This window comes from Sceloporus undulatus, chromosome 1 (genome assembly GCF_019175285.1).
Source record: "Sceloporus undulatus isolate JIND9_A2432 ecotype Alabama chromosome 1, SceUnd_v1.1, whole genome shotgun sequence".
NCBI lineage: Eukaryota > Metazoa > Chordata > Lepidosauria > Squamata > Phrynosomatidae > Sceloporus > Sceloporus undulatus.
In genome coordinates, this window is record NC_056522.1 from 153969534 (window position 1) to 153996113 (window position 26580).

Genomic DNA, 26580 nt, shown 5'->3' on the forward strand with positions numbered 1-26580 from the left:
TAAAGCGGATGATGAAGACATTGAAAGAATTCAAGATTTTGCATCCCTTGGCTTAGTCATTAATCAGAATGGTGACTAGAGTCAAGAAATCAGAAGAAGGCTAGGACTTGGAAGAGCAGCTATGAAGGAACTGGGCAAGATCCTGAAGTGTACAGATATATTATTAGGTACTAAAGTTAGGATTGCCCAAGCCATCACATTTCCCATTTCTATGTATGGTTGTGAAAAATGGACAGTAAAAAAGAAAAAGCTGATAAGAAGAAAATCGGCTCATTTGAAATGTGGTGCTGGAGAAGGGTTCTACAGATACTGTGGACAGCTAGAAAGACAAATAAATGGGTCCTAGACCAAATCATGCCTGAACTCTCCCTAGAAGGCAAGAGGATTGGGCGGACTCATTCAACAACAAGACCTGAGTAGGGCTTTTGACCACAATACGACTTAGAGGGCTCTCATTCATGGGGTTGCCATACGTTGCTGTCATCTTGGTGGTTTACACTGGCAACCACTGTATAGTTTAAATGGATGCAAGGTTCTACCCTGTCATTTCTTCCAACCAGGTTGAAATTGCTTCTCAAAGTCAGAAATAAAATGGAATACAACATAGACAGGTAATGAACCAAGACCAGCTTAAACCTCTTGATCAGCAGTGCCTGTTACAACAGTCCATAGGGATTTCTGCATGACTTCATTGTCAGCAGGGCTCAATATGAACATTTCAATCCTCTACTACCAATGAAGGCATGAGAAACATCAGTGTGCTAACAAACTGGCTCGGGGTATTTTTCCTGGCAATGAACTAGAGGCACAGTGGCATACAGAGCAGTTTCAGAAGTTTGCTGGTAGTATGACAGAGCATCAGATCTACAGGAGATGGGCCATTCTGGTCAAGGATCTGGGGTCCAGAGGCTCTCTGTGTTTGTAGTTTAGTAATGCAAATAATACATTAATTGCTACGACCTATACATTTAACTCTATTTTTACAGTTCAGCTCAAAATGCCTGATCCAAAGAAAGCACAAATGATGTCCAAGCAAAATACAAAATTCCCTTTACATGTCAACAGTTGTGACAGAAAACGCCATCTAGGCACAGATGGCAGCCTCTTTGTTAATCTTGCCCCATAGATGTGTGGAAAATAAATTTAAAAGCAACACAGGCAAGGAAAGAATTGAACATATGTGGTAAGAAACATGCAGAATGAGCTTAAATTGAGTAAATACATAATAAAAGAGCAGTAGAGAGAAACATTTGGTTCTTCAAAGCAACTAGTGGTATAAAAAGTTATGTGGAGATGGCTGTTTAATTAACGCAGCTGCATGTGCTGGAACAACTCACATTTTAATTTTCCTATATTTATACCAAAGAAGTGCTGAATGAAATAAGACACTGCATGCCTTAGAAACAACACCAGCAGTCTGGGGCTTCATCACTCCCTATGGGGAAAGAGTGATCCCCATGAGCTGAATATTTCTGTTCCAATGTAGGTGTGCTTGGCAAAAATCCAACATTTTTGTAGTTTTGATTGTGGTTATTTTGCTAGCTCTAGGCATTGTGATTCTGCAGCAAAGAAATAATGGCTTTTCCCAAGACGTACACATGTGGGGAGACTACTCCCCTTGCTTCTACTTTATACACACTTGACAAAACTTCTATGAAACCCCGTGCCATTGTATCATGGCTAGATATCTCCTTCTTCACTTCTCTTGCCACCCATTACTTAAAGCTTCCTGGCAGCATCAGATCCCAGCCATGAGGTGGAACACAATCACCCAAGACAGTCTAAATAATTAACTCAAAGTTTTTAATAAGGAAATTATTTTACAGAAGGGAGAATTAGGTTTTTTTTTTTAAAGTAGTGATATTTTGAAAAAACCTGGAGAGAAACCACTGTTGTCACAAAACCTTTTTTCCCCAGCCAAAAGCAAAAGTTGTGTTACCCAAATTGCTAGGTTACTGAGAAGGTACCTACAAATTAATATTTAACAGGGGAGTTTTAATAGCTCAATTGAAATATACTTTTGGTCGGGGAAACATTCAGCCTGGGATCTTACCTTTGTCTAATGATCCCAAAAAACTAGAACCCCCAGAATGCAAAATACAACTTAATTTGATTGACTAACAGCAAGGGGGGAAAAAATCACCATTCATGCCATGGCATTCACATTCACACACAAGAACTAATGAAATGAAAGGTAGTAGCTTGTAGCAAGGTTGAAGGAAGGTAATTTCTTACCAGTCCAGAAGCAGAGCTCCAATCAGGGGATGATGGAAGTGACAGTGGCTCAACAAGTCTGCCTGAAATGTTGGTGCATTGTGGGCAGACAGTGTTGAGGGGGGCAACATGAAATCTGGCAGCATCCCTGCTTGTTCTCAAACTATGCCAATGTGTGAGTGCCAAGGTTGGCTTTTTATAGCATGTAGGAATAGGATTCACAGATGATAGTTTTAACATCAGAGTTACAAAAGGAATATTTTTGCTTGATGGCAGGGACATTGATTTAATAAAGCAGTGATAAAATTAAGACATCCCCCAGGGAGTTTGGAATAGGACGGGGTGTGGGAATATATCATGGGTGCTAGTAGAAATATTGCCTTAATGCTTTAGGCTAGCAAACCCTTCTCTGTCACCTTCAAGATGAAATGTGCAGATCAGGGACGGGGTGGTGTTGGTGGTGGTGGAAAGCATCAATACATACAGCCATTAAGTTACATGGTATCTTTACTCATCTCCCCAGGTCTGTGTGAACACTCATGTTCACTTAAAGATCATAATGGACTGTTCAGGTTCACGTTTATGGCTTCCCTGTAACTGTTATTATAACAAAATATTTGTACCCCAAAATAATGCAGGGTATGCAGAGTGTAATAAGAGTTGGACATAACTAGGGGGTGTAGTGAGGGTGAGAGCCAGATACTCTGTTTGGGAGTTGGAGATGAGGATTCCCTATTTTAACTGTTCCCCTGCTTTAACCTGTCCTGCTGGCAACTAGCATATGAAGTATTCAGAGACCATGGGAGGGGGAGCAACCAAGGCAGCAGGCATTGCAACATTGAAGATTTTCAGACCAGCAATTAAGTGCTGCTAAAACGCTGCTAAATAATTTAAGAAGCCCATGTGTCTGAAAGCTTGATGCACTTCCTAAACGTCAGGGATTCATTGGCTCCCCTCCAGAGTCCCTGAATTATTCAGGGAGAGGCAAATTCCTACGAATGGAAACTTTGGGGCTGCTCTCAGGCTGTGAAACTCCCTTTCTTGGGAGGTCTGCTTGATCCCCTCCTCACTTTCTTTATGCTGACAGGCGATGATGTTTTTATTCAGAGAGGCCTCCAAATTTTAATCATGGAGCAGTAGTCTGTGTGTAAAGTGATGTGCTATACTTTAAATCTTTTACTTGAAATTATGTTTTAAGTGTTTAAACTGTTTTCAACCAAATTTCAGTAATATTTCGTTTACTTCTTCTTTGACTTTTATAAACGAATGTTTTAGCTTAATCTTTTTAAAATTATTGTAAGCCATCTTGAATGCCATTTTGGGACAAAGGCAAAGTATAAATTCAATAAATAGATAATACTCTAATACTAATCTAATACTCTGTACTCTCGATTGGAATGACGGCTAGAACCATCTATGCTTTTATTATTTTATCTATGATGCATTATTGTTTTTTGTTGATGGGTCTCTCTTACTAATTTTATCATGCTGTTTTATTTGTGGCTTTTGTGCCTCAGGGTTTTTTTATACTGTTTTTGTATTTACTCTTTGGATCTATTTTATATAGTGACAGCTTTTAGCTTTTAACAATAAATTTCTATTGTAATAGATAATACTAAATAATTGCAGCATATAAATTTTGTAAAATGTTAGTGATACAGTAGTTGAACCTATATACATTTGAGAATTAGAAAGTAGGGTTAAGAAGAAAAACATTGTAGATTATCACAGATTTAGAATGGAGAAATGGGTGGGTCAGAGTTGTGTTGCTTGCACAGAATGAGGACAGAATAATATTAATGCCACTAGCTTTCCAGGAGAGACTCATGGGAAGAAATTGGCAGATCAATGGGTTTTTGACAGCTGTACTGAAAAGAATTTCCTCCTTTTGCTTTGGAAGATCTTTTGGAACTTCGGCTCATGCACACATTGCTCATGGGTATGATGGCTATGCAAATTCCTGCTTTGCTTAGAACTCTTGAGCTGGTTGATAATCTGAGGGGGCGGTGGGACAATACAGGCAATTTTTAAGATTAGCAGCCCAGTATGTTCTGTTATTACATGCCATGTTGTAAGTTTTTAAATAGACCATGTGTTATACCTATCAAAATATTTGATAAGTGTTTGATAAATTTGTTTCCTCTTGCCAGATTTCTTAGGGATTGCTAATATGATATGGATTCAATATAGGAATTTCGCACACAACTAAATAACCTGTTTTAGCTTGCCCGGTTTGAATCCTCTTCCAGGATGCAGCAGGGACGTAGCCAAGGGGGGGGTTCTTGGGGTCCGGACCCCCCCTTCCATTAGAAAAATGAATGGTGTGTGCTGCTGCGCTGCCGCACCCAAGCCCCATTATAATGGTGGCACTTAGTCTGGACCCCCCCTTCCTAAAATCCTAGCTACGTCCCTGGATGCAGCCAGATATTATCATATGCATTTTGCTGCCGATGCCACCTCCCGGCTAAAACCAGCTCCCAGCCACACTCAGCCAGTTTGCAAAGTCGGGGGCTTCCCAGCTTTGCAAATCGACTGGCTGAGCTTGGATTGTAGCCAAGATTTAGGTGGGAGGCGGCATCGGCTGCATCCCAGAAGAGGATTCAAACCGAACAAGGTAAACCAGATCATTTAGCTGTGCACTAAACTCCATACTCCAAACTAGCATTTGGATTTAGGTCACAGCTTCATTGGAATTGAAAGACTAGGTGATATTGGCCTGTATTTGAGTTAATTCCTGATAAATTGATGCATAAGTTGGGCTATCCTGTGATAATCGTTTTTAAATTCTCAAAAACATTTCAACTTTATTTAGACGGTCAGTAGGACAGTAGAAACTGAAGCTCATATTCACCCTTAGTTATGAAACTCACTGAATGTTTGACCTACATCATAGCATGCTCATAAGGTTGAAACATGGTGGAGTTGGGGTAAACTTGAATGCCATCCAAAATTTCTTGGAAGATGGGTGGGATAAAAATGAACTAATTAGATTACATACTTACTGTATTCAGAGACATAGCTGTGTTACTTTGGAATAACAGTATGCAAAGGGATCTTGTAGCACCTTTTAAATTAATATAGATCTATGTTTTATCTGTTTTTAAATTTTGTATGATTTTAATCAGTTTTATAGTGTTTTAATGTGGCATTTTAAAATTGGGTTAAAGCTTTTTGTAAATGGTTTTAATTTGTTGTTCTGGAAGCCACCTTGGATCCTATCAAAAGCATCAGCTTTTGTAGACTTGGTTTATTATTTTGTATTCTTCCAGATGACAGTCAGATACTTAGTCTTCCTTGCTGTATGTTCCTTTTTCTATGGGGAGGTTAGGAACAGAATACTGACATTGCTGATTAGGCAAAGAAACTCACTAGTACAAACCAGCCATAACTATCTAGGATTTCCTGGCATCCATAGAGAGAGAGATAATATCAGTATGTTGTAAAGGGAAGAATGCATTACTAAATATTATTATTAGTAATAATAATATTCAAAGAACATTTTAATAAACTTAAAATTGCTTGTTTAGAAAGATATTCAATGGGTTCTCATGAACTATTGTGATTATAAATGTATTTCATTAAGAAATCATTAGGACAGTAAAAGCAATCCTTCTTAATCTAGGCATGGTTTCAATTTGGCAAATCAATGCAACCTAAATATACTGTATAAAGAAAGTAGCTTCCCTAGCCAAAAATCTGCTCAGATTTCACATGGTAGCATTTCAATTTTCAGCAATGTTATAGATGAAATTCAAACTTTGATTTTTTGGAAAATATTCCTTTCTAGTTCCATTACTTCTTCCTGAGTTTGATCTAGCACAGTTGTTGTTTCTGGCATTCATGCCTTTGGAGATCAGCTTTTGTACACATTACTTTGTGTTTGAGGAGGTCTTTATGCATAAAGTGCAAAAGACTTGTCCAGAAAAACTGCTTGGATGTGTACCAATGGCTTTGCAGGCAAAAGGGGGGATCCTTTTAGTAAACACAGATTTTTGATAAACCTGTTTTCAGTACACAAGTTCTGGGGGGGGGGAGAATACAGACAATGGGTTCGATCTAGGCTTACTGTTCTGTAAATGGCAAGGAACTGGGGCTTGAAAGTTTCCTGCTGAAGGAAGCAGGTGAGGCCCCAATTTTCTCCAGTTCTCCTTTTTCCTCCAGCATTTCTTCTTGGTATTGTGGAGGGCCCCCTCAGTCCAAAAGTAATACAAAATATGAACATTTGGCTTTGGCTTTTAACTCATTGTTTCAGTCTACAGCTTCTACAAGTAGTGCTGGGAAGACACCCCAGGATGAAATCTGACAGTGCTACTACCTACCAGACCATATAGGCCGGGGGTGGGCAAAGGTTGGTTTATGGGTGGCATGTGGTCCCCAGGGCTGTTGTTGGGGCTCCCAGGGTTCACCAGGGATAAAAAATTGTGCTCTCCCTTAAAAAAAAATGTTTTTGCTCTCAAGGAGATGTGGGATGAAAATTTGCCACATTATGGGGTCCCACTGGGCCATTATAAGACCAGAGAATACTTTTTTTATATATACAGGTAGTAAACCAAAGTTACTTCCTGTTTGTTTGTTTTTAAGGCCTCTAAAATGGCCCAGAAGACCTAAAAACATGGAGAAAATGTCCTCCTTACCCACTAGAAGGCAACAAACATGTTTTTTTGGTAGTGGGAGTGCAATCCTCCAAGTTCTCCTTGAGATCTAATGTGGCCCCCTAGCCTCCCATGGTTGCCCACCCCTGGTAAAAGCCACTGTCCGGACAGCTTGGGAGCGCAATGTTTATATGCCGCATGCTCCCGTACTCCCCTGAAGCCACCTGGAAGTCAGGCAGTTGCCCAGACATGGGTGGCTTCAAGACACTGGTGGCATGGTGTTTATATGCTGCCTGTTGCGGCAGCATCTGAAAGCCAACTCTGGGCTGCGGTGAGATGGGAAAAGCCACCCTTTCCCTGGCCGAAAAATGCAGATTGGAGCCACGGCGTGCATTCGCTGTAGCCCCAATCTATCTTCCGGCGGTCTGTTTGCCCCTTAGATAACTTTCTGTGTTCATTTCATTTAAAAAAAAATGGACTCAAGTCTATATGTGAAGAAGTGAACTTCAGAGGATTTTAACACAAGTCCTAATACATGACTTTGAGCAACCTCTTTTTTAAATCTTCATGCAAAAGATAGAGGAAATGGCTCGTGATTTTTTCTTCAGCTCCAAACATATACTGCTGAAAGTCCTGTTGGCCTCATTACATATGACCTATTTTCTTATACAGTTTCTTTGAATCGCTTTGCTGAGTACATTTGTTTTTAATATACCGTTAAGCATTGTAACAATATATGTTACCTTGCCACTATATGGTAAAATGAATAATGTGGATCATCATACCTATGTAGATGGAGTAGTGTGATGGTTTGAATGCTGGACTAGGGTTCTGGGAAACCAGAGCTTGAATCCTTGTTCAGCCATGGAAACCCACTGGGTGACTTTGGACAAGCCACATTATCTCGGCCTCAGAAGAAGGCAATCACAAATATCTGATGAAATCTCATCAAGAAACGTTGTGATAGGGCCACCAAAAGTCAGACTTGATTTCACAGCACTAAATAAACAACAAATACTGCTTCTATCTCCCGTATTAAACTTTGAGATGTTGGGTCTGTTAAATTCTGTACCACAAGACTCCCTCTACTATAAAATCTTTAACTACTGCCATCAAAATAAATTAAAAACACCACAAACCTCTGTATCTTTCAGAAAGTCAGTGTCTGTTTCTAGTGTTTTAGGTTTTAATTGATGCAACCACTGGAGACAAGATGTACAAAGCTAACATTTGTTTAGGGAATGATTTACATGAGGAAATCAAGTCACGGTAAAAAAAAAATAGGTTGGGTTGCATAAATGTACTTATATCTTTGGTTGCTGTTTCTAATAAGTAAGAGAGACTTCTGCAGCCAAATAAGCTCTCAATACCTTTTCCCTAAAACCAGATTCCCTTAAATTCCACACCAGCCAATTCCTTACAACCAAGAACAGATGCTTCTTCTGTTGCCAATTCTCCTGTTGCCTCTGGCTTCTAGGGTGATCCTGTTTTTAAGTATGCTTGCTAAAGTTTCTCCTGGTCAGATATCCTCCTGAATCTTTCTGGTGCTGGGGCCTTCCACCATGTTGAAGCATCACCATTAATTTGCAGGATGACTTTCTGCTCTTTTTAGCAACCACCACTAGTCTCGAAATCTTCCAATACTATTGTCTCAGCTTGACTTGATGGCTAGCTCTTTCCTGAGTTCTAGTCTCTTTGGTCAACAACCATACCCTGTAACAGTACCCACTTGTTAGCAATTTTCTTTAAAGTAGCCTGGCCAGAGAACGTCGGGCTAATAATATTCCTTATGGAAGTAGCAATAGCCAGTCACATTTTTTACCTCTCCAGTCAATTGCTGATTAATCCAACCTGGCACCTTTCACTGGTCATGCTAATTGTAAATGAGAAATGTGGAGTATCTATGATGCTAGATACTGTTACTGGAAATCTGTGGCTCAGGCTGCTGCCACAGATTGGCAGCAGGTTGTGTTTCTATGGAAAAGGTCACAGCTGGCACATCAACTGGCCCCGAGTTCTCTGAGGTTGGATCTACAAGTCAATAAAGGTGCAAAACTGTCAAGAGTACAGGATAAGGTTGAGTTAAATAAAGAGACAGCTGAATCCACAGAGCTGTCAAGACTTAGGCCTTTACAGACAGCCAAAATAAAGCTGCTTCAAGTCACAGTGGAGGTATGGTGTTTCAATGATGCATGCATCCTAAAAGTCCAGAAGCCACACCAAAGCCACACTCCAGTCTGGAACGTAGCTTTGGTGCATGCATCATTGAAACACCATACCTCCACTGTGACTTGAAGCAGCTTTATTTTGGCTGTCTGTAACAGGCGTTAGAGAAGATAAAGAAGAGTCCAGTGCCTGGCCAAATGTCTCAGGATTCACTGAGTGGAGGTTTCAAAAAGAATGCAAAATAACCTGGTGAGGGGAAGGGTTATGAGTGAGGGAAAAGGAAATAAGATAATGGTCTGATAACAGAAATTCAATAGCTGCATATTCAGAAAGTACACATTTTTGGTCAAAACTAAATCAAGGCAATGTCGAAGAGAGTGAGTAGATGACCCGGAGCAGAGTTCCAAACCAAAAGAAGATAGCAGAGCACTAAAATGAGTGGCTATAGAATTATTAAGAACATCCATATGAATATTGATTAGGATTGGGACTTCATCTGGCAAGTAATATGTCAAGCAAGAATCAAAGTCAGAAAAGAACTTGGCTGATGGTCCAAGTGGCCGATAGATGACTACAACATGGAGTTGGAGAGGTGAAAAAAGTTTAATAGCAAGAAACTCAAATGAAAAAGAGCAGTAGGTTTGAGGAAATGATAATGTATTTGATACTGGCATTGACTAGAGAAGCAACAGAGAGAACAAGTATGCTATAACAAGTGGCAAACCCTAACATTGCCTAGATAAAGAATAAAAGCTGTTCAAAAAAAAAAAAAAAGAAAAGAAAGAAAGATGAATAAGATGACTTAGTAATAGCCACCATGTAACAAAGTTATCAAATTTCCTCTAACAGTTCAGTTCCTACTGCCGGTGTTAGCCTTCAGGCCGCTAATGGTGGTAAATGTCAATAGTAACCAATTATCCAGATTTGGTTGGTGTCACGGGGATAATTAAAAGATGGTTGTCACCTAATATTGTTGCTTGAAATTATTATTTCTACCGGTAGAGGTAATGAACCAGGTAAAGTGGCAAATTGTAAAGAAAGAAACAATCAGATAAACAAATGAGGAATTGTCAGCAGTCCTTCCCTTCTAATTGAGTTGTCGGTGGTAGAGTAATAAGGGTTCAGTCCTCTCACCATCTCCTCGGACGATGGAGCTTTTGAAGCAGTCAGATGAGCCTGAGTGGAGGCAGGGCTTCAGTCCTCTCAACACGCTGGAGTTTCTAAAGCAGTTCTTAAAGCGAAATAGTGCTATAATTCTATATGTGAATGGCTCAAAGCTCATGCTGGCGGCATACTTCTTTATGAGACCCAGCATGGTGTAGTGCTTTGAGCATTGGACTGTGACTTTGGAAATCAGTGTTTGATTTTCTGCTTGGCCATGGAAACCCACTGAGTGACCTTGGGTAAATCACAAACTCTTAGCCCCAGAAAACCCTGTAATAAGTTTGCCTTATGGTCACTATAAGTTGGAAATGACTTGAAGGCACACAACAACACACCTCTATGGAATGAGCCACAAAATGACTCTGGGAGACCATATGTCCTACTGTGGTGCAAATATGTGGTGTAAATGGATTAACTGTGCTGCAAATGGATTAGACATTGTATGTGTCTAAGGTATTATGCAATTTCTTTCCTTAGTTGAGTTTCCTTCCATATTCAACTTACACATAGCCTGTGCATCAGATGCTATCTCTTATATTGCAGCAAAATCTGACTTTCTATGGTAATCATTGAGCTGTGTCAGTGGCAGGTTCTTGATGAAGCTGAGTTCATACTTTGCAGACCTCTCTGAAAGTACAAAATTCAGGAAAATGTTTAAAGAAGCTGAAGATCCTGCCAATTCAATACAAGGGCAGCTTGACCGGACGTGAATCTGGAACTACACGAAACAAGTCGTAAACCTCTGGACCTCAGAATTATGTATTCTGGCACTATCAGCTCAGCTACAGTGGATACTTTAAGTCTCTCTTCCATTTCTATAGAACTGGGAGTCCAGAGCCCAGAAGCTACAGGGAGGAGATAATTATTTACCATAAGTTTGTGATAGTTAAGTGTGTAAATGGGGCTGGAAATCTATACTGCTCTTTCATAATGGGAGTATTGGGTGAAGAATATTCTAGTGCAAGAAGGACCCTTTATATGGAAAAGCTGTAGACACAATCAGGGGTGAAAGAGAAAATTTGAAGATTTCAAAAGAGATTGGGCACTGTGGTTATGTAGTGGCTAAAAGTATGTTTGCATCTTCTTCTAAGAAATGAGAATCTAGAAGAAAGGTTTGAAAGCAAAGAGAACATAATTTTATTTCCAGATTATTACCCCAGCAGCATTTTAACTTTCTTCTGCGCAAAGACTGAACATATTAAAAATAACAACAATACTCATGTTACCCTTTTTATTACTTCATTACTTTTATTCAGTATAATGACCAAAATGTAATGACAAAAGCATTGTCATTTTTGGAGTAATGACAAAAGCATTGTCATTTTTGGAGTAATAAATAAAGTTTACTTCTTATAATCCAAATGCTATTTGCATGAGCATTTTTACCATTAAAAAAAACTCTATTATGTATTATTTTTATTTTTAAATTTAATTTTCTTATTTTTTAAATTTCTTTTTTAAGAATCTTTGCACCCCACTAAAGTGTGCACGTATTCTTCCCAAACCACTTGTCAATTCTGCCACCCCACACCAGCCCATCTTTCTTTCTTTCTTTCTTTCTTTCTTTCTTTCTTTCTTTAAATCAAACTCCAGCTGTGGGGGTGACTTCTGTAAAAGTCAGCAGCATTTTGGGAAGGCTGATAATAGTATTGTATTGTTTGCAAGGGGCTTGGAACATACATGCACTGGAAGCAAACATGTTTACATCTGAGAGTGACTCATAGGTTCAAATGTTGTTTCATCTATGAATTCACTAGCTAGCTTTAGGTAAACTCTACCAGCACATTTGGACATGGGCACGCACGCACGCACGCATGCACACACACACACACATCTGTATTACTGAGGCACAGTCTTTGGAAAACTAGTTGAGAAGTTGACTGGAGTCTACTTACAACTTCAGACATTTCTACGTCAATCCGCCTAGGCATTTTTAGAGAGTTTGTTCCAGGTATCCCTGTCAGCTGAGATAAGGGTAGCTGATGAAGACAGAGAGTGGCTGCTTTTTTGTTTGCTTATTAAAAAATATTTCTCCCCTCTCCACCTGCCAGGGCTCCTAAGATGATACACAGATAAACAGTGAAGGATAAGAGAAGTCTTCACTTAGGCTGAGTCTACACATAAGTGTGTTATGAGAAATGGTGTGGATTTTCACGTCTTCACATCCATGTTCAGTTGCTTATACTTCCGTGAGCACATTCCTACCTATTTGCATGTATGCATATTCTTCCAGCCACATCATACAAAAGGAAGAACATCCGCACATCTGCTTGGGTTGTCACCAGTTGCTGCTGTTGTCCTATGATCTCTGCTTTAAATAAGTTTTTGATTAAAAACATAGTGTTTGTCTTTTCTCTCAGAGTGAAAAAACAACATGTGAAGTCTGAACTAATGTTCTCTGTCCCGCTTCTCCAACCATCCCCAATTGAGATTCTGAAGAACGAAGGCAGGTTTTTATATATAATTGGCCCTCCCTTTTCCCATGTAGTAAATGAGAAAGGAAACAATGGCCACCGGGAAGGCTCCTGAAATACCTTCCAAACCATGGTCCAGTGGTGTGTGGTGTGTGTGGTAGTTAGTCCTCATCCACCCAGTCATAACTTGGAGGGGGGTGTTAGAAAAAAGTGAACCTTTATTTCTCCTTGTATCAGGAGATTTAATGAGGGCAGAAAGACTTAATAAGTGGGTGAAGGGAGGAAGAGGAGTTGCAGAGGGAGCCGAAGAACTGTTTGCCTATTTCCTCCCTCTTTTGCCTTTGGAAGTGGGTAAAGAAATGCCCATCCTCTGCCAAAATCCACTGCTATGCGAACAATCCCACATTCACATGTTCAATAATGATCATCCTTTGATATACTATGATAAAAAATGAGATCGCTCTTTATTTGGGTTTTAAGGACTTTTTTCACTTCCCGCCCAAAAGAATGAATGGGTTTCAATTGCATATGGGCAGATCACATCCTACACACAATCTACCACAATAGTTTTCATTTTGTAGATTGACCCTTAGTTTCACTAGAAGATACTGGCTTTGACCAGGATCCTATAGGGTTGACCCACTCATATAAGGGAGTACTCTACAACTTCTGGAGGACCACAGATCCCCCAGCCTTTCTCTAAGATGCACTCAACTTTATATCTGGGTTGATTTGTCTATTGAGCTAGCTATAAAAATAAATTGAAGCATTTTTTTAAATCAATTTAATTGTGGGAATACACAGAAATAGAACAGTTTAATAAAGGATTAAGGGAGTTTAAAACAACAAGGAGTTAGGGCAGCAGGGAAGGACTGGTGGTTCTCTTCTTTTTTATCCAGGTGATCTTTTCTGGTCTGCACTGAGCATGACTTAAAGGCTCCTCACCTGTCCCAGGAAACTGACATTCTGCACACTGCAGAAATAATCCAGTTTGACACCGCTTTGACTGTCATGGCTCAATACTAAGAAATTCTGGGAACTGCAGTTTTGTGAGACATTTAGCCTTCTCTGTTAGAGAGCTCTGATGCCACAATAAATGACAATTCCCAGGATTCCCGAACACTGAGCCAGGACAGTTAAAGTGGCCTCAAACCACTTTAATAATCAAATTGGATTACTTCTGCAGTGTGTTTTGGACCTGAACTTTGAAGTTCTTAACCTTGGTTCACGTGCAGGGATCCACAGGGGAACCAGCAAGATTAAGAAAGAGGAAGATGAGAGTATATGGGAGGAAGAAAAGAAAAGCAAGAGATGAGAGGGGTGGATGAGAAATGGGTTTTTGAAAAATCCATACAGTTGTTTCCATCTCTCCCAAGCTCAAAATTGTGTTGGCAGGGGAGTGAAATCACAGAAGACAAGATTCAGTTTCATTCTGGTAAACCTTAGTGCTGCTGGCATTTAACTTAAATGACAATCAAAATAAACTTAATGCTTATGTCCCTTCCCAATGTAAATGTAATGAAATTAGATTTTTTAAAGTTTATGAAAGATTAACTAAATGCATTGAATCTTTTCTACTAATGTTCCTATTTCTATGACCGGTTAGGATGGACACAGTTCAAGTAGCCTAGTGCAACAGCTGCCATTTAGATTACAGCTGCAGAAAGCCAAAGGCTTTTATCTGTCAGCAGAGGCAGTGGATTTTCCCTGTCACAAGCTCCTACTAGCTGATAGAATCTGCTTCCCTTCTGCTTCAGTTATGATGTAATAGGACTCCCTATTATTGAAAATTATTTAAGAACAAAGATGACTGAGGTCTAATCTGTACTGCAAAAAATACAGTCTCAACTTGAGACTCGACTTGAAAGTACCTTGCAAAGACTTGAGACTTGACTTGAAACTTTAGGTATAGGTTTGAGACTTGACTTGAGACTTGGAGTAAAAGATGTGAATACATCACTGCAAATTACAAATCCCAGGGTTCTATAGCATTGAGCTGTGACAGTTAAAGCAATCAAACTGCATTAATTCTCCAGTGCAGATTAGACCTGGTGGAATAAAACATTCATTCTCTGTTATTACATCAGATCACCTCAGCATATGCTTCCCAGTAGAGGCCAATATATATGGGTGGATCTGATTCTTTAATGCCTGGTGCTCAAAGCCAAGGCACTGTAAGAGGGGCAACTTGGGAAATCTCCTGGGCCTTTTTGACCATTTAGACTTCTCAAGCCTTGGGAAATAGTGTCTTGTGCCTGAAGACCATTCAGCACTGTGAATTAAAGAAGTTAGAGGGTTCTTGAAAAAGCTGGCCTCTGCCAATAGTTGCAATCCAGGTAGCCTCTTTCTCCTCTTGAAGCAACATGGAAACGCAGTGAGTGACCATTATTGCAGGGAGGTCTTGTTAGTGATTAGAATAGTCCATTACATGAGCAGTCCATTACATGTGTTGCCCATTACAATGCAATAATTACACGAGTGGTTTGATTCTGATCAAGTCAAATTTTCTTAGTGAAACCAGCTGAAGAAAATGGTGCAACACAAGTGAAAAAGAGAATCAATTCCAGCTATAGCAAAAATACCAAGCAATAGATCATTCAGAAAACAGTTTTTGTTGGCTGCACAAAAACAAATAGAAATCTTATGACAACTTCTGCCCTAACAGGTTTATTATGGCATATCCTTTTTCAGACCAGAGCTCACTTCATGAGATGTGTTACCCCAAGTAGGTTGGTTTTAGAAGGGAAAATAGTAAGTAATGAGGTTGGCGGCAAATGAAATACTAAACATTCAGGCAATCATAGTAAAGCTGAAATGTTTGCCAAAGTATTGACCATTCAGAAAGCAGCATGATAATGCAAATATGTTGGCAGACAAATTAATCCCAAAAATGGGAGTAAAAAATACCCTACAACAACTAACAACTCCCCCACCCTTATCTCAATTGATATACAGTAGTAGAATAAATAAAGGAACTGAACTTCTTGCTAAATTGTCAGCTGAAAAGAAAGAATGTGACCTTGTGGTCCAACACAATTTGTGTTACAACTGGAAAGGGGAAAAATTGCTAAAAGAGGAAAGTTATTTGTTTCTTATCTGCATAGTTGCAAAATGTATCATTCCCTTTTTGTGCTACATGGTCTTGTGTTATACTGAGCACTAGTACTACTACAAGTAATCAGGACTGAAACTACAGGGCAGAAAAATTGGGTATTGCCCTCCCAAAATACAAATTCTGCTCCCAATGATGTTTTTTCTTCACTCCCCAGATTTCTAGCATTGCACCAACTTAAAACTTAAAACTCTCTGCAATACTAGATTTTTGAGGATGGAAGGTCAATTTAATGGGGGGGGGGGAGAATTTGTATTTGAGGCAACAATATCTTCATTTCGCCCCCCCCCCCATGTAGCTGAATCTCTGCATGCATTGCACTTCATCAAAAGGAGCCCTGGTGGCGCAGTGGTTAAATGCCTGTACTGCAGCCATTCACTCAAAACCACAAGGTTGCGAGTTCAAGACCAGCAAAAGAGCCCAAGCTCGACTCAGGCTTGCATCCTTCCGAGGTCGCTAAAATGTACCCAGACTGTTGGGGGCAAATTAGCTTACTTGCTAATTAGCTTACTTGCTGTTCACCACTATGATCTTTGGAATAGCAGTATATAAATAAAACAAATTATTATTAATTATTATCTTTTACTGAACAGGCAGGCCAAAATAAAGCTGCTTCGAGTCACTTTGGAGGTATGCTGTTTAAATTATACATGTGTCCTAAGAGTCCAGAAGCCACACCAAAGCCACGCTCCAGTCCTGAGGACTGGAGTGCAGCTTTGGTGCAGCTTCCAGACTCTTAGGACGCATGCATCATTGAAACACCATACCTCCAAAGTGACCCGAAGCAGCTTTATTTTGTCCTATCTGTATAGGCCTAAACATCTTACGTTCTGCTAAGTATGTCATTAGATTTATTCCCCTCCCAAAGGCTACTTTGGGATTCCCATGTTTATTTAATTTGCTAACCTTATCCAGCTTTTATTTTCTATATGGAAGATAACATTTGGTGCATTCTAGTTTAAGGGAATCATAGATACCTGAAGGCAAGTGTTTTGTCCAATGCTTTTGAAAACTAAACAAAACACCAGAGTACTAAGTGATGGCATCTTGATATGCTCAATGGGAGCAAGGAAGGCAGAATTTAAAATATTTTTAGATAAATGCCACAGCGTAGATATGCCTTTAACCAGTCATATAAATAGCTGACTGAAAGTGAGAAAATTTGATGCATGCTTCTTTGTGCTTCATACCACACTAATATAACCCAAAAATGGGGTGGCCGGTGTATTACTATTTAAAAGAAAGTTTGGATCCCTGGCTACAAACTTTGAGCACAGCCTGTGAACTGTTCTTAACTAAAAACATAAGTCAAGCAGTCTAGACTCAAACATTTAGAATATGAAAATTTATTGCCAATGTTCTTATCTCACTTAAGATAAGGCTAAGACTCACTCCAGACAAAGGCACCGAGGGGCTGTGCAGACTAGCCATTAAGACCGTCCTGGGGGCGGAGGTGGGGCGTGGCATCCATAAGACATATGCCCCGACTCTGCCCTCATGTTGGTGTGACGCCGCACACCACTCCACATGGCGTGTTGCATCAGTGCACTCTTCTGGTGCTGTGTTTACACAACACAGCACCAAAGGAGCACCTTAAAGCTGCGGTGCCATGGCTATTGCGCTCTTTCCAGTGTGCAAAAAGGAGCAGCTTTTTGTGACTCCTTTTTGAACCCTGGAAAGGCCAGATCGAGGCTGTAGTGTGCAGTTGCTGCGGCCCCAATCTGGTGCAGTTGGAGGCAGCTGCAGGCCACCCCTTAGGAACAGTCTGCACAGCCTCTGACTTCACAAAAGATAAATAGCTCTGTATAAGATAGTAGTCAGAAAACCTTCTTGTAGCTACCATTCTACAAATAGTGTAAAACAGAAATAGAGAGCCTTGGGACTGCCAAAGATTTTGGACTTCAGTTCTCAGAAGTCTCAGCCAGCATGGCACATAGTTGTTGTTGTTATTATTATTAGCTTTATTTATAAAGCACCATAGATGTACACGGCGCTGTACAAAAACCAAATAAAGTCAAGAATATCTAAAAAGCCTGCCTATGGCGTACAATCTAGAGGTTAAAACAGGTTAGAAACATCATAAGAAAGCAAGTTAAAACATAGTAAGAGATCAAGGGGGTTGTAATCCCAAAGGTCCCCTAAATTTGGATTAAAACTTCACTCCTGGATAGGGTTGCCAGTTCAAGATCATTCCAGATCATGAGGTTTCTAGGACAAAACCAGAGATCTAAGTGTGGCCCTGATGATGACATTTAGTGCTGTGTACTAAGTGCCAACCACAGTTGTTGACAGATTGTCAGTCAAAGACATACACAGAGAACGTATTTTCTTCTTTGGAAATCAAGACAAAAATCTTAGCTGAAAGGGCTGTTTTCAGATCAAGCTGAAATTAAGGTATGATTGTCATTTACTCAGTGTGATGGGATCAGGAACCAACTTGCTTCTAGCAAGAAGGTAAATGCATAGCAGAGCAGAGACTGAGCCACAACATTTGGGAGAGAAGGAGAAAGCTAAGTAAATACAAAGACCCTCCCACTCACAGAAATTCTTTGCAAGTTGCAGCATCAAATCAAATATGCCTTGCAAATTATAGAGAGCTGCTGCTCTGTCTTTCCCTGGCCTGTTAAGATTAATTTAATTAGTCATCTTAGGGAGTGAACCTGGAACCTTATCCAAAGTATGCTGAGTTATGTAGTCACATCCCCTAGTCAACCTCTGGCAGATGGTAATTGTAGGCCACTTCATTTAAGCGTAAAACACTTTATATTGCACCGCAGCCTGGAAGTAGGCAATATGGTAGGCTTCATTCCACACCCGATGATTCTTGGCTGTAAGTATAAGCTGATTCAACCAGAAAAATACCCACATTTGAAATGGTGTGAGGTGGGGCATGTCTACATGATTAAAATACTCTTCATTCCAACTGAATACAAAGTGACCTAGCCACGTGTGATTTGGAGGAATTTGGATATTTTGCCAGCAAAGGTTGTGTGTGAAAAACTCCATAAACTCGGTTAAACAAGGATTTGCATTTTTTTAAAACCGGATTATCCATGAATATTGCAAGGCTGCTCATTATTGAACATGTGTCCATGTAACATGTATCCCACTTTGCATGGATTCGGATGGCTGTGCATTTTCAGCAGAGGAGGTTGAATAGGTGAAAATTTGTACAGGAAAGTGAAGACAAGCATCAATGTGAATGTGCAGAAAACCACAGCAGTTCACAAAATACACTGCTGTCTGTGGTCTGAAAAGACTTGTGGAAAATGTATTTGTTGATAAGACTGCTTAGAGCCAAGGTAGCATTCTACAGGCTTTCAAAGTCCAAAATCTCTTCCAGCCTAGGATGTGCTAATTCATCACACAGAAAAATTCAAAGCTTTTCACTATGTGCTTTGACTAAATCCAGAAGTGTACCTCTTGTAACTTCCCCCCATTTTGAGGAAACCAAATGTGCCTTGGCCTTCACAACATGATCTTCCAGTTCTTCACTGTCCCAGTCTCCCACACACAGCTTCTGTATCAGCTTGGCCTCACTATCCATCACTGGCATCTCATCTCTACCCATTTCTGGAATGCTGTTATCATCTTCAGGAAGTGTGATGTCACGAGCAAACCTGGCAGCGTCTCCACCTCCACACAGTCTCTCAGAGATTATCAGTAGTGTTTGATCTGTAGCAACAATTCATTTGATGTTGTAGTTCACATGCACATGAATCAGCCTTTAGGTCAGGTGGTCCTCATCCTTTTTATCCCCATGACCCCCTGTAGACATGAGGACATTGTGCTCCCCTTACTTGATGTAGTATATGAATAAAATTATTTTGTTTGATTTATGTTTTGATTAATGTTTTTTTCATGCACACATATAAGTACTGTATAATCATCTTTTAATTTTCTCTAATTACACATTGTGAATGTTCTCCACATTAATGACAGTTTTTTGTGAAACCAAGAGACAAGCAATTATCATTATACCTCCCTCCTTTTTCAGATTCCATGTAGTAACAGAGGTCATAGACTTTCACACTGCAGCATTATAACACTATGATCTCATTTCAACTGCCATGTCTGCATTCGATGTAATCTTGCGGTTTGTCATTTGAGGCCATAGAGCTCTTTGGATGAGAATTATAAATGCCTCCCCTTAAAGTGCAAACCCCAGGATTCTACAGGATACTGTCATGACAATCAAAGTGAAAGCATAGTGCTGTAATTGTGTAGTGTGAATAATTCCAAGCCAGTCTGTCCAGTGGTGATGCTGAAGACTGAACATTTATAAAACAATCTTCTGCCTAAAGATACCTGAGATGCTATGCAATAAAAATACCATAAAATAACAACAGTGAGAGACAAGAATAAATGTTGTAGCCATGTGTTTCAGATGGTACTGATCCATCAGGATAGAAAGAGTAGTCTATATTAAGACAAGATCTCTAGAAGGAAAAGGCTCTTCTTCTTCTTCTTCTTCTTCTTCTTCTTCTTGGAATTAAACAAAACATTAGAAGATCCTGCATATTTTGGAGTCATAGTTTAAGAGCACTTATGATCTGAAATGTATTGAACTGCAATATTTTTTCCTCTCTCAAATTCCCCACTGTGTTTGCAGCTGCATTTCAACCTGATCACTATAGGCCAGGGTTACTTTGACAGGCCCTGTAGTCAAATTCCTACCCTTTGAAACCTCTGGGGGTCCAAATGGACTTTAAAAAGTTTTGTTGATATGTGTCTACAAGTAGACTCTGACTTATGGCAATCCATTAATAGAGTTTTCATGGCCAGATTTATTCAGAGGTAGTTTGCCATTCCCATTCTCTGAGGCTGAGAGAGTGGGACTTGCTCATAATGGGTTTCCATGACTGACTGCAGATTCAAACCCTGGTCTCCTAGATTCCTGATCCAACACTCAGACCACTACCCCACGCTAGTCCTGCATTTTGCATGAACTGGAAATACAAGAGGCAGTTCAAAAGCAGCACTACATTGAGTATATTACAGTAATGCAAATGGTAATCAAATCATATGTGTTGACAGACCTGAAAACGTGAACCATCCTATGATTCCAATTTAGCTGGAGAGAAAAGAGAGGGACCTACCTACCTTTTTCTCTTGGCAATATCCTAGTGTGTGTGTGTGTGTGTGTGTGTGTTTTTTTTTTTTTTGTTATTCTGCTTGCTCTTCATTGTACTAACAAAATAAAAGCCTGACTTATCCCTGTTAGAAAATCTAATGAGACCTCAACCCATTAAATATGACTGCAGAGTAACAGCTGTTTAAAAGGAAGAACAGTCCAATGTTGTACAAGCTTTGCCACATATGTTAAACAGTTATTGTGCACAATGGAATGGGTTTAATTGTATTTAGCCATGCTGTAATTTGTGAAAGAATTGTTCAAACATGCTGCAAGATGTCAAGTTCATATATTTAATATGCTGGGCAAGCCATCAAATAGTTAGTGTTCCTTGCCTCATCCTTTTTTGATTAGTAGCCATGCAGACAGATTTGGAATGGTATATGGAAACAATATGGAGATGAACAAAGAAGGAAATGGAGTGATAATTTGACAGAGAAACAAGGGAATCAGTCATCTGGGTGGGGAGAGGGATTATGAGCTAATGGGATGTAACACATTTGGGTTGTTGTTTAAGTGTCGTGAGAACATTATGTGTGTGCAACTGGAATACAATAATTTCTATTTGGATTATGTAGGAATCCGATTGTCCCAAATTCCTAAGTAGTCTTCCGTGTCAAGGAAAAAGCCACATGGGTTATACAGTAAGAGAAATAAAACTTGTATGTGAAAGTCAGAGTGACTCAGCAGAAGCCAATAGAGAACCACACAGGTGTGAATGGTAAGACAATTAACAAGTGCTGAATGCCAAGGACAAGAATTGCAGAGTGGATAATTGGATACACCTGACAATTGTTAAGTGGTCAAGGCTGAGATGATGAAATCATTAATTGTGGGATGAACAAGGAGAACCAATGGGAATGATGTACACGCCTACTGGGTGGAAACAGACCATAGTAGGTGGTGCCATGATATGGCTATAATAATGACTATAGATCCCAATGCATTTTGTGGGTTGTAGTTGTGGGTTGGAGTAGTGGTTGTAGAGTGGATTGAAGAGTGAGGAGTTGAGTATTGTTTGGAGCTGTGTATATAGTAGAATAAAGTAGATCTTTTATATAAGACTACTGAGTTGTCTGGTGTCTTGGGTGAAGCTACAAGAACCAGCAGGACCCTGGTGAAGAAGGGTGAAGACTTCTGTGGAAGCAAGAGTGAGAAGGCTTGGAGAGTTTGTCGGGGTCTTCAGCCAGTTCTCTGCAACTCTTGCAAAGATACAACAACTGGCCAAAACTGGTCAGCGTGGTGCACAACCAGGTGGTGAGTTCCAGGCCAGGTGAAGAACCACAACTCCCATCATCCCTGACATTCCGCACCAGCCCCATTCTCACAGCAGTCACATTGGTTAAAATATAGTGGGAATATACCATTTTCAAGGCAGACATCACTGCACTGCCTCTTGATCATGTCACTGGGACGTTTGCCCCCATAGCACTCTCTTTCTGACTTTCCCTTAACCACACCTCCCTGCGTTATCCTTTACCCAACATACCTTTCATTTTTTGTTGTTCTGCTTGTTTGTTTTTCCACTTTTTCACACAATTCCAGAGCTAAGCTACAAGAATCAAAATCAATAGAAAGGAAGAAAAGAAATAGAAAAAATAAAGGTAATAAAGGTAATCAAAAATAGGGTAGAGGAATGGGGCACAAAGGGAAAAAGGGGACACTGACGCCCCATGTCTCAAATCACACAAATGACCCAGGAGCGATGCTTTGTACATGATAACTTGTACGCTGTTGATGGGTTTCCCCCATCCATGAAAAGGGACAATTCAGGGACAGAGCATCTATGGTCAGAGGTGGTGTCATGCCATGGGTATTGCCAATGCCTCTCCTTTCCTAGTCTAATCACGGTTTAAAAGCCACATGCAGAAATGTTCTAAATCAGTTTTATGGATGTCAATAGAATGCGCTAATATTTCTATTAAAAAAAGACCTGTCTTTATAATTCACAATACACACATATACATAAACACAAATCACGAACTGATTTTGACAATTCCCATTTTTTCATAGAGGCCTGAAATACCCTCCAACACTTCAAACATGAAAAAGCAGCATAGGGCCAAACAACATTAGTATGTAGTCAAACGAGGTGTGGCCAAGCCACATGAGGGCAAAAGTTAGGAATGACGAAATATGTACAAAACTACCGTTTTAAGGAGAGACACCTTGCAATTTATGAATTCAATTCTAAAAAGCCTGAATAAGAAAAATATATGTATAAAAAACCCCAAATCAATCAATACAATGGCCAGAATTCTACATGGGTTCCTGAGTTATATTTACACTGCTGAACAGGATGCCAGCTATAATATGTAAATATAATAAATGTTTATATCCATTGGGATCATTTATAAGTCATTTATATTTTGCCATTTATTGATTTTTTAAATCCATCTTTTAATTTGTTCAGTATATCATTTCACCAAATTATATTTAAAATGTCACTAAATGGTCTATTGTTTTATTCTATGGACAGTCTAGTTCCACTTTATGTGGATTTTTTGGTACTTTTTTTAATTTACATGTGCTTCTACTTTGTTTTTGTTTTTCATTGTTTTCATCTTGTAACTTACTTTGAATCCCAGCTTTAGGGAAAAGATGGGATATAAATTGTTGTTGTTGTGGTGGTGTGCCTTCAAGTCATTTCCAACTTATGATTACCCTAAGGTAAACCTATCATTGGGTTTTCTTGGTAAGATTTGTTCAGAGGAGGTTTGCCAGAGGCTGAGCGCATGGGATTTGTTCAAAGTCACCCAGTGGGTTCCCATGGCTGAGTGGGAAATCAAACCCTGGTTGCCAAAATCACAGTCCAACTCTCAAACCACACTGGCTTTGGTCAGGCCTTACTTGAAATATTGTGTCCAGTTCTGGGCACCACAATTGAAGAAGGATGTTGACAAGCTGGAGCATGTTCAGAGGAGGCAACTAAAATGGTGCAGGGTTTGGAAACCATAAAGCCATGAGGAGAGACTTGGGGAGCTGGGGATGTTTAGCCTGGAGAAGAGAAGGTTAAGAGCTAATATGATAGCCCTGTTTAAATATTTGAAGGAGTGTCATATTGAGGATGGAGCAAGCTTGTTTTCTGTCAGGGTGTTTTGACTGTGTATTTCTGTATGCGAAGGGGTTGGACTTGATAGCCCTTGAGGCCTCTTCCAACTCTAAGATTCTATGGTTTTATAAGAAGTAGCAGCCAGTCATGACTTCCTCCATGGTGAAACATCAATGAACCATGTTTACAGATCTGTCTTTGGCTTATCCATGCTTTTCTCCTAAAATGATGTAATATATATGAGTTGTCTCATAAATATAATGTAAGAACTGTCTTTCTGAATCAGCCTTAAAAAGTCAATCTGATCCAGGGCTGCCTTTGTATACCAGTATTTAATCAGCTTTCTCCAGGATGCTTGTAGAAACAATTAGGTGCTGATGATATTCCTGTTTTCTTGCTCACATTTTATAGGAATCAAAGCTAGATGATCACTGCATGTGTGAGTTTCATTTTAGCTGCCATAAAAGTTGACCGTTGAGACACCATCATCCTCAATTTAAAAAATCAACCTTATACTCTAAAGCCTCATTCTAGGAATGAATGGAATGGCAAATAAGGCAGCTCTATTTTGCCCAAGCAATACATTGTGGTTCTGGCTCCTTTACTGGCTACATCAGTTGATTTTAAACTCCAGGTTATACAGAAAAAAAATCTTGTTTTAGGCATACTGGATTCTATAGTCTTGTTTTAGGCATATTGGACTTCTAATATGCAGTACCCCACCTCGACCCTGAGGAGAGTTAGAAAAGAAAGAAACATTTATTATTATTATTTTTTATTACAGTGTTCACTTAGCAATATTTATAATTTGTCTGCTAAATATTGGTACAATAATTCTCCCCGTGAATCTCTTAAACACTCCTGGTGGTAGTTTTCCTGTGGTGAAAGGCTATCAGTATCACTGAATATTGTGGACTTATATGTGCCCTTGAACAAATTCCCCACATCTTGGAAATTAATTTTAGGTCAATGGAAATGAATTCTCCATCCCTTTCAGTGACAATAAGAATTCCATTGCAAGATTTCAAAGACATTTACCTAACCCTATTATTCAACGGATGGTGGATCTGATACCCCTTTCAGCATTTGAAAATTTGACACATGGATATTCCCTTCATATGGTCATGTCAATCAATCAATCAATCAACTTTATTTCAGCCGACAGGCCATTAGCTGCAAAATATATGAAACATATAAAACATTTAAAACATTTAAAACATTAGAATACGTGAACTTGTTAAGATAAGCCCATGAGAAAGATGTTCATGTCGTGCTCATAGAATAAATATAAAATTAAAACATTCTCAAATATATTGGATAATACTAAACCTTGGATACAAAATCTAGGTGAGTATTTATTTAGATGTGCCATATGGTCATGTATTCAGATGTTTGCTTATCATTTCTAGAAGTTTAGTTAATGTAATTTCTCATTGCTGTGTTTTCTGTTTATTATACGTTGGTTTATTCTTTTTTATTAATTTTTTTACATCTTTTCAAAAATCTCCTTTGAGGTTTCCTGAATACAATTATTGAACAATAAAAAGAATGACAAGAGAAAAGCTATGGTGGAAGGCTCATAGATTTTAAATTATGTTAATCATTGCAAAAATTAGCCCTGAATCCCTTTTAAAAACAGGTCATAAACCTGAAACACCAGGTTGTTTTTCTCCCTCTTCACAAGTAGGAGAAAAATACGATGTGACATTTAATTTGCTGCATTTGGCTCCAGACTTGCATAACCTCATTTTCTAAGGTCATGTGTTTGGAAGGATGATATCATAACACCTGAACGGAGCTCTCTGTGAATGGATTGTTTCTACTTTTACCTGTCCTATACAGCACCAAGATGGGTGTCAGGCCAGCTGCAGACTTTGTGCAGCCCTTTAATAAATGGAACAGCAAGAGGAGAGAATGGAACGATTGCAAAGCCGCCCCAGTTGAAAGCATCGCTCTTCGCAACTGATTGGTTAATTAAAACCTGGATACAGCTTACCCCTTGCTGACATTTTTATAGTCTTTTCATGAAACAACCTTTAGAGTTGGTGGGAAAGAGAGATAATGTTCATGGGGAGGACCACTGGCACTTGATCACAGAAGAAAAGGAAAGCTTACAGAGTTTTGGGGGTTGCATGAAACTTCCCATGTGAAAATAAACCAGCGGCCTAAAAATAAACATCAATGAACATTTTTTACATTCGAAAGCCCACAAGGAAAGCAACATATGAAACGGCAAGGGCAGGAGTAGATTTATCATTTATAGACGCTTGTGTAGATAACAAAGGACAGCTGGCTAGGTCCTTAAGCTGAAAGGAAGAGGGTGAACATATTACTCAAATCCATATTATTCGGATTCATGAATACAGTGAATCCTGTTCTTTCTCAGTGATAATGAAATGCACTGAAATCCTAGGAGGCGAAATCTCACCACAACCAGTGACTGGTGAAGATCAGGCTGGTTGCCACTGGCAAACACAAATGCTGGAACCCTGCCAGTGGACTAACCTAGTGGTTGCATTTCCCCCAAAATCACACATCAGTGGTGAAGGAAGGCAGGCAAAAAGAGCAGCCTCTCTCTTCAGCACCTTATGTCCTTCATGGCTGCTGTGCCCATAGCCTTTTCCCTCCTGTCACTGCCCCTGCTGGCATGGTGCAATGGATAATTTATGTGAAACTTTCCCTTTTGAAAATAAGTTTGCAGCTGAAGGTGTCAGCCACAAAGTCATGTAAAC